Below are 17420 nucleotides of genomic sequence, written 5' to 3' on the forward strand. Positions count from 1 at the left end.
ATAGATAGAAAAAGTACCAGTGGTACCTGTCACCTCCTAGGTAGTTCATTAGTCTCTTGGCACTCGAAGAAACAAGCTTGTGTGGCTTTGTCAACTACAGAGGCTGAATACATAGCAGTTGGAAACTGTTGTGCTCAAATTCTTTGGATGAAACAAGAACTAGAAGATTATAATATCTTTCTGAATCACATACCTCTGAAATGTGATAATACCAGTACTATTAATTTAACCAAAAATCCCATAATGCACTCTAGGACAAAACACATTGAAATAAGGCATCATTTCCTAAGAGATCATATTAATAAAGGAAATTGTGAGATAGAATACGTAGATACAAAGCATCAATTAGCTGATATCTTTATCAAACCTTTAGCTAAAGATAGATTTTATGAACTAAGAAGAGACTTAGGCATAATAGAGAACTCTTAAATTGCCAAAAACTCAAAATCCTTAAAAATCCGAAAAATAGCGTCAATAATCGATTATAAGTGTCAATAATAGATTATCAGACCCTCTTAAAAATTCCCAAAACATTCTAGAATAATCGATTATTTGGGGATATAATCGATTATCCTTAAACTTTTCAGCCTTAAAATTCAAAAATGTTCTGTAGTAATCGATTATTTGGGGCAATAATCGATTATCCTTAATTTTGAGCCAAAAATCAAAACTCAATGGAATAATCGATTATCACTTAGGATAATCGATTATCAGCTCGTCAGGATTCATATTTTGCCCAGAACATGAACCAATAATCGATTATCATCTTAGGATAATCGATTATTACACGTCGTTGGACCAAATAATTTTAAAAACTAGCCGTTGCAACGACTAGATTTGCATCAAATCGCGTGTATATGGCCGTTGGAGACTCTTCTCTATAAATATAAGCCATTTTTGTCACCAGAACACTCTTTTCTCTCCATCAACACTCAAAGATTTCTCATTTTCTCAAAAACTCTCAAAAGCTTCCCTCTCCTTTACCTCAACCATGGCTGAATCCTCTCGTAGAAAGATTCCTACACGTAGAAGGACTGCATCTCGTGCCTCTCAACCCTCAACTGCACCTCGAACAGCTTCCATTGAAGGATGGATTTCGGATGAAGAAAGAAGATCTGAATTCATCACATTGTGGAAAGACAAACCTCTCATCACTCCAAAATTCATCCAGTCTCAATGGTTTGTAAATCGCCATATAACAATTCAAAATTTTCGGGCTGAACAAGGTGTGAAATTCTTCACAGAGATGCAAGGCATCTACTACCCTGATTTGGTACGAGCCTTCTACTTCAATTACAAATTCAAAGATGGAGTTGGGTTCACAAAGGTGAAAGGTGTCGACATTATTCTAGATGATGATATTTGGAAAAATGTTGCACAATTTCCCATTCATGATGGCACATCCCCAATCCTCACGGCTGGCATTGAAGGGTTCAACAAAATTTTTGCATATAGATCCTTTATGCGACGTCCAGATCAAGAAATTGGCCGTCAATTGCTAGCCGGACCTCTCAAAATCGATGAGCGTCTACTTCAATATCTCATTGTTTGGATTCTATGTCCACGTGGTACAAACCATGCACAGTGCAGTGAAACAGATCTCATGATCATTTATGCCATGCTCAACCAAATTCCTATTTATTGGCCAAGCATCATTCTTGACACCATGCTCAAAGCCAAGAGATTGCCTCAATATCCTCTCCCGTATTCCTTACTCATCTCTCGTATTTGTGAGTATAAAGGGGTGAATGTCTCTGATGAACAATCTCATAAGACCACTATGGCAAACAAAATTGCGGAAAACTCCTTGAAGTAGATGAAATTTATTCCTTTTGGGAATACCTACATTCACAAGGATGATATGCCTCCCTCGGACAATGAAGAAGAAGAAAATCCTCCCACTGCTCACATTCCTCCTGTTGACACAAATATTGGATCATCTAGTGGTGTTGGTGGCTCATCCTCTTCTTTAGAGGATCACATTTTAAATCTCAACCAGGGACTTGAAGAATTCTTTCTTCTCTCCACTCACAGACATGAAGAAGTCACTGGCTTAATTAGAGGATTAGATTCTAGGATCTCTAACTTAGAACATAAATTTGATAAATATGAGGAAGATGATGACATGAGTCAAGACTTTTAAAAGTCTACATCATCGTCTATTTTTTGTGCAATTGTAATATGTTTTCTAGTTTTATTATCTCTTTTCAATGAAAGTATATTTGTCTTGTTATTCTTTACCATTGCCTAATTGAGGGGGAGCTTCTTTATTAAAACTTTTTTCATATGATCAAAACAGGGGGAGAAAAAGTTTAAACATTTAAACCAAACAATGCTACTAACAAATCTACTTGTAAGATATTTTGATTGCAGATACTTTAAACATATTGTTTTGATCATCATCAAAAAGGGGGAGATTGTTGGCAAAAGCAATACAAGTCTAAATGCTGAAGCAAGATTTTGATGATGATAAAAGAAGCCATGAAAGCCATCTGGAAGTCAATATGAAGACCATGTGTTTTTGTGTTTAAAGCTATCTTGTAAAATGTAATTAGATTAGTTAGAATCAGTATTATACAAGAAAATTCTGGTATTTCTCGAAAAATCAAGGTGATAATCGATTATCACTTAGAATAATCGATTATCCTGAGCTGAACCAACTTTTTCAAGAAAGCACTGGAATAATCGATTATCACCTCTGATAATCGATTATTTGCTCAAAAATTTGTTTTTTCATAAACCACATTGGAATAATCGATTATCAGTGATAATCGATTATCCTGGTCAGTTGGGCGCGACTGTTCAGCTTTTTGACCTAATTTCTGGAACCCCTATTTAAGGAACCTCAGAGTTACTTCTCACTTACCTTTTTCAGAAGCTAGAGTACTAGTGTTGTGACTGCAAGAGAGTTCTCTGAGTGTTCTCAATAGAAGCTTTGAAAAACCTAGTGTGGGTAGAGCGATAACTTTTCCTGAGAGGTGTTCTAGGAGATTGAGTGCTGCTGCTATTGCTAGGAAAGCTAAGGTCAAGGTTCTCTGTGTGATTCAGAGAAAGGTGTTCATCTCTTGTCTGATTCAAGAGAGGTGTTTTCTTTCCTTACACTCTTAATATCTGATTTTAAATTTGTTACTTGTTAGTGATTTAGTTAATCTCGTTTTTGAGAGATTAACAACTGGACGTAGGGTCTTTTGATCCAAACCAGTATAAATAATTGTGTTCAATCTTCTTCTCTATCTCTTTATTTCATCTATTATTGTGTTTGAAGAAATTAATTATTGATTTAATTGATAAATTTTGGAAAAATTTTAAAGTATTAATTTTATTACTTAAAACCAATTCACCCCCTCTCGGTTTTTGTCCGCATGCTCAAACATTCCGCTGCGCGATACCAACAAAGACTTCCAAACTCATCAGCTTAATAATAAGGAGTATAATAATAAGGCGCCTAGAAACCCACTGCCTCTGCAACTATCGCCTGGCGGGACATCCCTCACCGCCAGGCGCCTCATGTCATAGAGACCCTCTAGAACCCTATCTATCACCTGGCGGGTTGAACCCCGCCACTAGGCGCCACTCTAGTACAACGAACTATACTAGTTTTGTTGCACTACATCCAATTGTTAACCCTCAATCACGCAATTGCATACCTCAAGAGTATCAATTCTCTTAATGGTTATCTTATTACTAATGTTCCTACACCCATATAAGTTCCCCAATCCTATTATACCAATGAGTTGATTTACTTAAGATCAACTGACCCACCAACATTTCACCTCATGCAACTTATACAAACTTATAACTAAGACTTACCATTTCCTGATAGTATCCTAATTATTCCATCCATAACACCACCATAGTCATGTACCCCTGCCTTGTTATTTAACATGCCATATGTTCATCTATGAACTAATTGGTCAAATTATTTTACTTAAGCACATTTCAACATGTCTAATACCACATTAGGTTGTACAACATTTGTTTCCCATTTAAACTGTAACTCCTACTGCATTATCATGACCTTCTCTTCCCATTAATAAGCACAATATTCATATTTCTAATTTTCACATATCACCACCAAAGGTTTTTATCCAACTATTCCTTCCAACTTCGCAAGTAGCAAAAATTTGATTCACTAGAATCCCAAAACTATCAGAAATCCTCACTGTCACGCAAAAATTAATATCCATGCGCTGGCACTTGGCGGCAGGTCCCGTGCCGCCAGGCGGTACATGTCATTCTGGAGAAATTCCAGAATTTCGAGCACCTTCAAGTCTCTTCCCACAGTTCCCTAACACAATTCTCTGCATATCTTCGCAGTTCGCACGTGAACATGGTAACAGTGGTACAAATATTCAACTTTAAGTATATCCAAAAACAAATCCAATACAAATCAACCATTATTATACTCAATTCATCTAAAGCCTCCAATCTGTCAACCTTAATATTCATGCATAACCAATATCGCTTGATTCCCTTGCACCACAATGTAATTTCACAATTAACCCTCTTCTTTTAATCAATCTATGATTAAACACCCTTTCCACCAATCAAAATCTGCCTAGAACCCAGACATCATCAAAATTGAGTCACCATGGCTCGGGTCGCCTAGCGGTGTTCATCACCGCCAGGCCATTCACACAAAACCCCAAAAACTGGGTGAGCAGCCAAGCGTCGCCTGATGGATAAGCTCGTGCCGCCATGCAGTTCAATCTCTAGAACCCAGAAACAAGCATAACGAAATGAGTCGCCTGGCGGAAGTTCATCGTCCGCTAGGCGGTTTCTGGAAATTTTCCAGAAACCCAGAATTTCAAGTTTAATCAAAAGGGAAACATGTAATCTCACATACATCACACAATTAACACAATAACATAAAAATTACGGGTTCAACTCCCCTAACCTGAATTCCTTTGCTTAAAAATTGGAAGTTTTGAGTGTTCCTCCTTGATCACCAATGGCCTTCCTTTAGCTCTCTCCCAATTTAGTTCCTTTACTTCACTTAATCCCCACGTTTTTCTCTGAAATCTCACTCCTCTCAATACTCAATAATGTCAAACTCAAAAGTAGTCTCTCTCGCTCTTAATTGGGCACTTTACTAAGGCTTAATTGTGGTTTATGGCAAAAAAACGAGATTGGCATTGAAATGACTTTAATTGCCATTCATAACCATTATGGAATGTTTTCCTAGCCTTTCCATCTGCTCCTCAAGCAGCTAGGGTTTCTTGATCCTTCCTCATTCATGCCAAAACTAATTTTAGCAAAACGAAAACTTAATTTGGATCTACCAAGGTTTGAACCCATAACCATGCCAATGTCAAATCAATGCACAACCATTCAACTAATTCATATTTCATGATAATTCTTACAATTCTAGGATTATATTATCACTCATCATGATCCAGTATATTATTAAAAATAATAATAAATTAAATAACACATAAATGGCATATATAAGACTTAAACCTAAGTCCTCACACACAATCAAGTACTCTTAACCATTTGAGCTACTACTTTCCCACATCACAACAATCAACATTTAATGTCATAAAGGCTCCCACTCTCGCATTTATTATTTATTTATTTATTTAATTAATTAAATTTTGCGAATCTTACAGCTAGTGTTCCTTGAGTTGTGGCTTAGAACGTATCCCTTGAGTTGTGGCTCAGGATAAGGTTAAGCATGTGACATTCCTTGAGTTATGGCTCAGAATGGCATCTCCTGAGTTGTGGCTTGGGATGGCGGATGAACATGAGAAATTCTTGAGTTGTGGCTCGGGTTGGCGAGTGTTGCCGGTGTAAGTGTGCGAGTTGTGGCTCGTACGACGGGTCCAGATAGATTAACGAGTTTGGTAGTCTTAGGACGTTACGAATGATATTTGTATTGGGAACTCCATCTAGCGTTACGGAGTGTGGTCCGTAGCATGGTTTCCCGTACGTGCTCTACCAGTTGTGGTTGGTAAGTGTTGCAGCAAGACATCTCAAGGTACTCATCAGAATATGTAAAACACGGGTAATATGGTGGTGGCCATGTGACATGAAATCAAAGGATGGAATTCCTTTGGTATGCTTGTAATGATCTATATATGTTGTATATCTGTTTATTTTAACTGTTAGCTCACCCTATCTACTTGTGTTTGGCGATGATCGTGTACGCGGTACACGGAAGCAGATGATGTTGCAGGTGAATTTGGTGAGGCGTAGAGCCAGAGCGTGGGCTAGCTTGGGGAAATTTTCTATAGAGTTTTATTATGGCTTTAAGAACTGTAAGAATTTTGAAACCATTGGATTAGTGAACTTACTTTGTAGTATGAGTTTTTATTAAATTATGGATTGAGGTATTTTATGATGAATTAAATGTTTTGGAATTTCCCACGTTTGTTTTGGGAAATGGAATTATAAAAAATGATGTTTTATCTCTATTTCATTATTTTATTATTTAAATTCGTAATATCCGGTTGGGATGTTATATTCTTCATTGTTTGTATTATAAGGCAGAAAGTTGTTTTCAAATATCTATACCATATTTGGTTTTTATTTCATTTCATGTTTGTTCTATTTTATAAGTTTTCTTACTCCCTTTACTTTCATTCTTGTTTGGTTATGTTATTTTCAAAGGGAGGACTTTGATTGTGTGTGCCAAACTCAGGAAAAACTAGGTAAAATGATATAAATTTCGTCTTTGTTGTTCTTTATCTGCATTTATATGAATTTGCCTTTTTTATTTTTTTTAACATACCACCACCATTTTTGTGGTTGTCTTTTACTCCTTTTTTTTCTTTCTCATTGTTATGAATATACCCTTTATTTATTATGTAGGATGAAAAACCAAAGAAGAAAAGTTGTTTTTTTTCAAAGGCTATGGGTAAGTGTTTCTTCACTCATGTTTGATTTTCATTTCATTCATATTTGATACACCCCTGTTTCATGTTTGTTCGTATGTAGTTAAAAAATCACCTGCATGTATTTGGAATTTGATAATTGCTTGTATGTAGAAATTGAAATTTAACTAGAAATTTCAGTATAAGTGTTTCTTTGGAATGGTTATGCACTCTAACACTATGTACAATTCATTAGATTTTGGCATTAAGTTGTATTCTGCTATGAAAGTCATTGGTGTATAATGTATGTTACTTATATACTCTTCATACAAAAAGAGGTAAATTTTGATCTACATTGTTTATTGTTGTGTGAAAAAAATTGTTTACTATTGAAGACACATAACTCCTGTTGATTTGTATAAGAGATGTATCTATCAACACTATGGTTTGCTTATTTATGGTTTTAATTTATTCTTCTACATTTCTTCTTCTGCTACGTTTTTTACTATGTGTGTTCTATAACGAGATATTAAAACACCAAGGATGAGAAGATAGTGAATGTTGACTGATATTGATCAGCGACATTGGAATTTAAACCATATTGCGTCCTCACTAGTGTTCAAGCTGATTTGTGTAACATATATATATATAATATATATATATATATATATATATATATATATATATATATATATATATATATATATATATATATATATATATATATATATATATATCAATGTGTTTATCTGGATATGTGGATTCATCATACTTCTCGAATGTCATGTTCTTCCAAATCATTAGGAGGTGAACTTCCATTATCCCCTCCACGAAAGGATGTTGCATGGTGGACACTTCAAAAGTAGTGTTGGGTTGCTTAGTTTGGGTCACGTCGAACTTACACTCATTTGTTGGTATAACCTTCATAGTCTCGAGAAAGTTAACTAGGTTGGGATTGTGACTAGGAGAAAGATTCTCCTGTTCTAGCTTTTATTTCATGCATGCATTTTCGACCTTCAACGCTTCTATCTCTTGAGCACTCTTTCGCTTTAAAGTTTTTATCTCCCTTTACAGTTCGAGAAGGATGGTAACTAGCTACCATATGGTGTGTCAAAGCTTTTCAACCCCATGGTAGGTACCAAAACATTCTTACAAGAGCTAATTAGTCCTAGCACACACTTAGGTTTCACTACCAATTAATCTTCTTGAGGTTCTCAATCTTCTCAATCCAGATATTCTTACAGTTATCGGAATTCTTGGCGCTTTTGATTTTCTCGATGTGTCGGGTTATATGCAAAAGGCACTCGACGATTAAGTAAGTTTTTTGTCTTGCAAAGGTACATATATTTAATATTTAATTTATGAATAACCTACCTATTACCCAATTACCTATATTCATAGTAGTGGTGATGGCCATGAATTCTCCTCCGTTCTAGTGAAGGCACATTCTTCTTATAATCATACTTTGTTGTTATAATGATGTTTAACGTGTTAATTATGTCTTATGTCCCATATTATCAGGATTTGGCCTTATTGTTTCCATGCGAAGGTTTGTCAAGATCTTTCATGTATTGCTGAAAGGTCCAATAACATGAGGGAATGCTACTTTCGGATGTTACTAAGTATGTGGTTCATACTATCAGTGTTGTGTTCTTAAGGTTATATTTTCAGTCTTGATAGAACATAGTATATGTTCAACTTCTCGACACAAACTTTGAAAAGGGTGCATGTCTTTGCAAAGAAATATCATCTTTAGTGTCGACACCATATAGTACAAGTACAAAAAAAAATAATAAAGACCCAATATAATATATATATATATATATATATATATATATATATATATAAAACAAGTAAAAGAAAAATAAATATAACTAAAATAATAATTTACCTATAAATAAAAAAATACAAGAGTTTAAAATTAATTGAAAATTAAAACTCACTTTAAAAGTATATTTTAATTGATAAAATAAAATTTCAAATTGTAAACATGTTTAAATTTGACATTTATATTTATCTATTTCTTTAACGGATCATTTCACATTAACAAAATATAATTTAGTAAGCTATTTTAACTACTTTAATTTATTACCTAAATTTTCATCTTTCTAAATAAGGTTGTGCTAGACATCGTTGCCATTACATAAAGATTTTATTAAAATATTGAAAAAGAAAAAAGAAAAATGAGAGAAAAGCATGGGGACTACACTAAATGCATTATAAAATTACATTGTACTTATAGGAAAAGAAACCTAATATGAAAAAACAAAAAACATGATTTTCTTCACGAAAATCATTTCATACTTTGAACTCCAAATACTAGGAAAAAGGCACATTCCCCAACATTAAAAAAATTTTCATTAGTCAATCCTATCACATTCCAAAAAAACAAAACACGGATTGAACAAGATAAAGAGAAAATTGGAACGAAAATGCACTACAGAACAACAACATCATGGTTTCAATTCAATTTCTTCAAGGAATCAATACAAAAAGCTTAACTAGACATGAAAGTCGAAATACAACTCAAACAGAAACAAAATTGCATTATAAGAGTAAAAGAGTGAACAAACACGATTTAGATTGAATGGAACGAAAGCCCTAAGTTCGTGGTGCTCCAATGGTCATAAAATCACCAAAATCGAAAAACCCCAAGTGGGTGCTCTCCTAAAAACACCAAAACAGAATATGGGGAAGAAGATTCAAAAACATAAATAACCAAACAGAACATCAAACCCTAAGTTGGATCATATTGAAACATAAATTCAAGAGCAAACGAGATTTTTAAAGCTTCAATGGAATGAAAACGGTTATTGTAATACAAAAATTGAAAACCTCATACATGGGTGTGGTTCCAAGTCACTACAAACCACAAAATTAAATGCCCAAGCTTCCAAATGTGTAGAAAATGCAAACCCAACAATGGGTGTTGTCAATAATGCATAAAAACATCAATAAAGAGTGCTAAAACGTGAAAAATGAAGAAGGCACCTCCATGGGTCACCAACCAAAGCTAAGAAACTTGAAAATTGAGTATATGGAAGAAGAATGTGGTTGCCACACAAAAATGAGACCTAAAATTAGGGATGGCAAAGCAGGCCAGCCTGGCCCGTTTTGGCCTGCCCCGTAGTTTAATATCGGGTTCACTTTTCTAGCCCGCCCCGCCTTGCGGGTAGGCCTGTGGACCCTGCAAAATATTAACAATGGGAGTGAAATCCTTCAAAGGAGGCATACCAGCTAAGGAATCAGATTCCACTGCATACCACCATCAAAATTCTTAATAAGAGAAGATTCATTCACACCATAAATATTATCATGATTATTCACCATTAGCTCAGGCTATGAGTGAGTAACAAGCTATACCACAATAGGTTGCACCATAAAAGATTGAACCACAAACTTCACCATAGATTCCACTGCATGCTCCATCATAGGATCCACTGATAATTGTCAATTATTAGTTAAATTGCATATCATTTAGACAATTATCTTGCACTAAATCATTGTAAAAATCATTAGAATTTCCCTAATTTTACATAATTACAAAATGAGGTGATGAGAAAATAGAAAAATTGGAAATTAATACATTTTGTGTTGTTTTGTAGGTAAAATGAAATAAATTATAAAGTTGATGTTGAGCCCCAAAAGTTGCGGCTCAAGCCAAAAGATGAACTGAGAAAGTTAAATTGTAAGCTTGTGGTTGAGCAACGAAATTTGGTGCTTAAGCCACATTTTAAAAAAACTTCACTACAAAGAAACATAAAGCTCTAGATTTGAAGCTGAACACGAATAGGAAACCACCATGGCAAGGAAACCTCCATTGTTGACCTGCAAAAAATAGATGCCTAAGCTTAGGAAGAAACCCACTTTGGAAGGAAACCTCCATAGTTAACTTCAATTCTTGGAAGCGAGAGTAGCACATTAAAATCTATAAATACAGGGCATGACCCCTGTTATTTTCAGGCTGATTTTGGATGTTAACTTATATGTTAGTTTTGTAGTATAGTCTAGAGAGAGATACATTTATTTTAGTATAGTTCGTAGTAAACATCTTGTAAGGCTATGGAAGGAAGGATGCTACTCCAAGTTTATCTTGTATTCATCATCCTGAGAAACTAATTCCCTCATAATTTGGATTAAATGTAACTTCTAAACTCGCTTTATATTGCACTTGATTATATATCTATTGTGTTCTTATTTTACGTGTTGGTTACTTGATTTGTATTTTACTCCATGGTGATTTGGCCAATCATCGCACCTTATCAATACCAGATGCAGAGACATCTGATCTAGTGTTTAGATCTAATCAAGTATCATGTTCCTTAGCATATATCAGACATGGATATCTAGACTCAGTTGGTGTAAAGAGTCTTGTTCTCAAAGCAAGGGGTTCCTCTTAGAAAATCCTGCGTCTGACACCCTTAAGTTCTAACACACAAACATATGATTAGTTCTATAAGTAAGCGTACTTCCATAAACACAAAAATAAAGAACATAATATATAAATAATTATAAAACAATATAATTAAAGTTACAAGACTAAGTTTAATCATAACATCCTAGTCAACATCACATCTTTTATATATATATATACATATATATATATATGTATACATATACATACATATATATGTATATATATATGTATACATATATATATATTTATATATATATATATATATGTATGTATATATATATACATACATATATATATATACATATATATATATATATATATATATATATATATATGTATATATATATATATGTATATATATATATACATATATATATATATATATATATATATAAATATGTATATATATATATATATACATATTTATATATATATATATATATATATATATATATATATATATATATATATATAAACTAAAACTAATATATTATTAAATTTTGAGTCAAATTATAGATTATTGATTTAGTTATCACTTTTTTCTTGTGGATAAGATTTTGTTGTACGACAATTGACTTAGTATATTTGCTAGAAAAGTTGGACCTTTCAAAGGACTACGAACATCCATCAACTGAGCTAAAGAGTCTTTAGTCTCATCTTATGTATCAACCACCTTAAGACGATAATGTTGTTGTATTTTTGTGCCAACTGTTTTTACCCCACTAGAAATAACATTAGCATCATGTTGTAACCGTCTACAACTAAATAGATCATGACCAATCGTTTTAAAATTTAAACAAAATAGAGGCAATTTCTCAACAATAAACGTAAACTTTTTGACTTTCCACCAAAATTTGATTAGGCAAATAAAATAACAAATAAACATCAACAAAGGCACGTGCAAAAAGATCTCGAGACTATATAATCATTTAAAGATAAAGGTGTACTAAGTCCATGTATTATTGAGAAAATCGTTTTTGACGGGACAAAATCTTTTATCCAAGAACTCAACATTGAGTTTTCGTGGATTTCATGGATGTTGGGACAAAATCTTTTATCCAAAAAAAAAACACGAAGAATGTCAGGAAATAAATTCAAAGTTTCAACAATCAAAATCTTTCGCATTTTTTCTAAAAAAGAAAAAATAAATTCATAAAACATTTGTCAAGTGAAATTGCCTTTTATTGACCCAAATCTTTCCAAGGAGCATAAGTGTTTATACAAAAGTCTAAATATGCAAACAATTTATTCTCTTTTATTAACAAAATATATATATATATATATATATATATATATATATATATATATATATATATTCAACTAACTTTTACACTCCTCGAAGAACCAGTAAGATAAACTTCTTTGTCTCTCACTAAATTTCTTTTTGTAGCTTTTAAATTACCAGAACATAAAAATGTATATGACAACAATTACAAGTAATTTTGTATCATTTCTTATCTTTAATGTAATTTTCGTATTAGTGTAAGGCCCAATTAATTCTGCCCCTTTTATTTTATAGACTGTCCAATCTTATGGGCCTAAGGGGGTTGGCCCAATTCGATTTCTGACCTAAAGTGCCCAAACCCTAAGTTGTGCTCACTTTCCGTAAAAAAAGATTCCTCACTTTTCCTGGAGCTGCTGCTGCCGCCTTTGCTAGGGTTCCATAGTGTGCCAAGTTTCACATTCAACTTGACCGTTTTGGCTCACCTCCGTAATCTTCTTCTAGGACTGTGGTGTTCCGTTGTTCGGTGTCGGGGTCTTAAAAACTAGCTCATTCCAGGTAAGGGAAGCTAGGGATTTTCGCTCAAGTATGTTTCTTGTATGGGTTGTCACTATTTTATGCTTTGTATGAGTATGGTGCCTTTGTGAAATGTTAAATGCATGAATACTATTGTGTGGAGTGTGGTTGGATAACTGTGCAGGGTGATCAGTGACAAGACCTGTCTATCTCGCCTAGGCGACCAAGCCTCGTCCAGGCGAGACTTGCAGGGACAGACCCAGACTCGCGCTCGAGCTCTCGCTCAAGCGGAGAGCTTTCGTTTGAGCGAGACACCATCTCGCTCAGGCGAGAGAGGCTCGCCTCAGCGAGGACGAGTGGGGGTTTGAGGTTTGTGTTGTAGGCGTAGCTCAGGCAAGGGAGCTGTTCTTTTGGACGAGGGACATGCTCGCCCAAGCTAATAGCGGCTCGCTTAAGCGAGAATCCGCGAGCCTCGCAGGGTTCCCTAATGACAGTCTCGCCTAAGCGAGACCCTGTGGCTTAAGCAAGACTGGCATGGGATTTCTTTATGCAATTGTACCTTTTATATTGTTAGGGCCTTAATTGTATGTTTGGCTTGTTATGCTTTACCTTGAGTATGAACTGTATGAATAGAGTGACCTTGTATGAGGGAGAGGGAATTTTGATTCATGAGTTAATATGAGTTGAGCATGTTGTTTGTATGAGATGATTCATGGAATTTGAAACGATGGGTTTGGCATGGCTTTGACATGAGATATGAGGGAATGTGGATCAATGAATGTGGCATGGTGTTGGTAGGTGATACACTCCTACATTGGTAATTTGTGAAGGATGAGTGGGATGGATTCAATATGAAATACAAGTGAGAATGGAATTATAAAGGTTGACGTGATATATAAATATATGTGTATACCTGTGCATGTTAAATAGTATTGGTTTGATTATGATTGGTACGTGTCAGTGTGTAAATCCTTAGAGCCTCTAGGTGAGACTTTCAAGGTTGCGCTTCAGTGGTCGGGACGTAATTCCAAGACCCCTGTTAGTGGGTGTTCATGGTGGTGTCCCATCTATATGGTCTGGTAAGGATTCAAGATAAGGTTGCATCATGACACTCTAAGGAGTCAATTAGTCTCACTTAGAGCGGACTGACTCCTGTGGTGAGAGTAGCAAGAGGCTTGAAACTCATTAAGGGCTAACCTTGTGCGTGAGGGAATTTGATTTATTGTAACACTTGTGACACATAGCTCGGGGTGAGCAAAGTTATTCACCACAAGTGCAAGCATCCGTTGAATCCGACCAGACTATATGTATCTGGGTGAGTCGAGTCAGGGTCTAGTGTATTGTTTGAGAAGTCAGAACATGTTTGGATGATATATGAAATGCTTGGATTGTGTATTGACATGTAACTACTTAATGAACTGTTTTACTCTAGCTTACCCTATTTGTTGCCTGGTTGTCTTGTGTGTGGCCCTTCTTTCTTGCGATGATCATCAATTTAATTGATGGAAGCAGATGGACGAGGTCCTCGCGGTCAACATGGGAACGGTGACTCCGCTGCTTAGCCATCTAGGCTGGATTTTCTATTTTGAGCTTTCTTTTAGGGCCACGGCCTATGTATTTGGCGGTCCTTTATAACTTCTTTTTCTTTTCAGCTAAATTTTTGTATCTGTTTAGTTTGATATCGTTGTATTGCCTTGGTTTATCGTAAGACGGTTTGTGGAGACTCTAAGACTGTGCTATTATACTATTTTGTTGTGACATTTCCTTTAATTATGGCTATTAATTAAATGGGGTGTTACAATTAGAATATTGATTTCATTTTAATTTGTATTCCCGAATTTGATTTTTATTTTTCTGCAAGTTCAAAGTCCTCAAAATTAATAAATTTCATAATTTAACTCTCTCTGGAGAGTTACCATAAAAAATAGTTTATAGGAAAATAATTAAATTTAAATTTTTATTAATTTTTAATATTGATTCTCTATCATGTTTTCAAAACTAATTTATTTGATATTTTAAAATATATTATTAATTTTTTTAATATATTAAAATGAGTGTATTTTGAAGATATAAAATGATATAAAAGCATAATAGATAATATAAACTAAAAATAATATAAATAAAAATAATATAAATGATACTTTTTATATGTTATGAAAACAACTTAGGTTTATATTCTAAGTATATGAATATTTTTTATAACTAATTTATTTTACATTAAAAACAATTAAAATCTGAGAAAGAAAATTATTTTTCCTTAACACACTCTCTCTCTCTCTAAAAATTCTAAGGATTTTGCTCCGAAAAGGGTGATTCTTCTGGGGCACATGGTTGATGATTCCCTTTTCCTCTGCAAATTTTTTTTCTAAGCAACATTCAATACGCAAAGCACAATGTAAACTTCACGCTCACAAATGTCTTCCATCCTCACCTTTCACAACAATCACAATCATTCCAAAATGTTCGTTAGAAATTGTGTGTCTTATATATAAAAAAAGTAATTATATTTTAATTATTTTAGAAAAAAAAGTTGTACACATCAAATAAGGAATTTCGTTTATATATTTTTATGGATTAAATATGATTTTGTACTTCAATATTTAGTCAAAATTGGAATTAGTCTTTCTCAATCTTGTAAATACGTGGATTAATCATTTTAACCAAATTTAATTAAGTTTATATGATATTTCAAACACATTTTATTATAGTATTTTAGTTTGTTTACACCATTTGATACATGTTCACTTCAATGTTAGTTGAGAAACGTGTTTGAAACGTTAAATAAACTTCAAAAAAAATTGATTTAAATGACTAAATTCATACATTTCTAAAAATAAAAGACTAAATTTACTCAAGATTTTTAATAAGAACTAATTCTAATTTTTATTAAAAGTTAAAATATCAAAAAATATTTAATCCTATTTTTATAGATAATGTCATGCTGCGGAGATGCATGCCCCTGATAGATACCGGTGTGCAAAAAGTATTCGGGTCCATTTGTTCAGTCTATTAGTTAAGGTGGTTAAGTAGGTTCCTAATTCAAGCCCAATAGGTGTACAAAATAATTCACAATTGTTATATTATATACACTTCTTAATTTTATAATATACCTCCTCTTTAAATTTATATATGTTATGAATTAATGATTGTCCATTGATTTGATACAGTTACTCATATGATTTCATATGATTGATACTCATATGATTCATTACTCTTTATGTAAATATTTGTATTAACTTGGTTGATTTGTTTCCTTTATGGATTACATGTTGTATCTATAAATAGGACTCTTCCTATCAATAAGAATATACAGATGAGTTGCTCCCTATTCTCTCATTCTATAGTCTCTCTTGTTTCTTCTCTTCTCTATTATCTGTCGTCATTCTCTATGTTATTCGCTTTATTTCATAACACGTTATCAGCACGATGCTTCAACCAATTGAGGACTAGTGGAAGCTTTTTATCTATAACGACAGTGTTATGCGTGTCTCAATTCAGGCTCTTTCTAATCCTTTCTCAAATTATAATTTTAATTTTACCTTATATTCTTCCTCTTGTGATAAGAATTATTTAATTTTATCAATTTTCATCTTCGTCTTATTATTTTTATTTTTATTTTGACGGTGATTATTATTATTAATATAATTATTTTATGTGCTAGTTCTAAACACATGAAATGTTGCAAAATTTGGATTTGTGACCCTTGATATTACAAGGAAGAATTCCTTATATTGGATTTTAAATGTTGAAATATATTTAGATGCAATGGATATTGGGATACAATTAAATATAGAAATAAAGCATCTAAGCAACATGACAAAAATATTGTGAAAAGAGATTTCACAAATATTGTGAATTTATTTCATACCTATGTATGGCTGGTTGGACAAAGCAATAAAGCTTTTAATGAAAAATCATGAGATCCGCCTAATCTGCTCCATTCCCAGAAGTGAATGCAGCAATCAATATTATGAATTTATTTCATGCCTTTGTATGGCTGAACAAAGCAATGAGCTTTTGATAAAAAATCATGAAACCTGTCCAAATTGGTTCTGCTCCATTCCCAGAAGTGAATGCAACAACATTTTATTTATATTTTCATGATCGATCATGATCTTGATTTTGGACATGGTTATAAAGAAAATTTCAAAGATACATTTTGTCACCAGAAGTGGCACGATAATGTGAAAAAAGGAAAAGGAAAATGTGAAAATATTGACAAAAAGATGAAGGTATATATTATCATTACGATGGTAAAGGCCATTTGAGTTGTACTTATTGTACACCAGAGCATCTTACAAATAATGAGAATAACATAGAAACACACTTTGCTTATGAAGATGGTGATTCTGATTATGGCCATATGGATGCTACTCATCTTGATCACCTAATTGATTATGAGAGTGTTGAAAAAAAAAATCTCATATTGATATTTACGTTTATATGAAAA

The sequence above is a fragment of the Vigna unguiculata genome, chromosome 7 (genome assembly GCF_004118075.2).
Source record: "Vigna unguiculata cultivar IT97K-499-35 chromosome 7, ASM411807v1, whole genome shotgun sequence".
In the NCBI taxonomy this organism is placed as follows: Eukaryota; Viridiplantae; Streptophyta; class Magnoliopsida; order Fabales; family Fabaceae; genus Vigna; species Vigna unguiculata.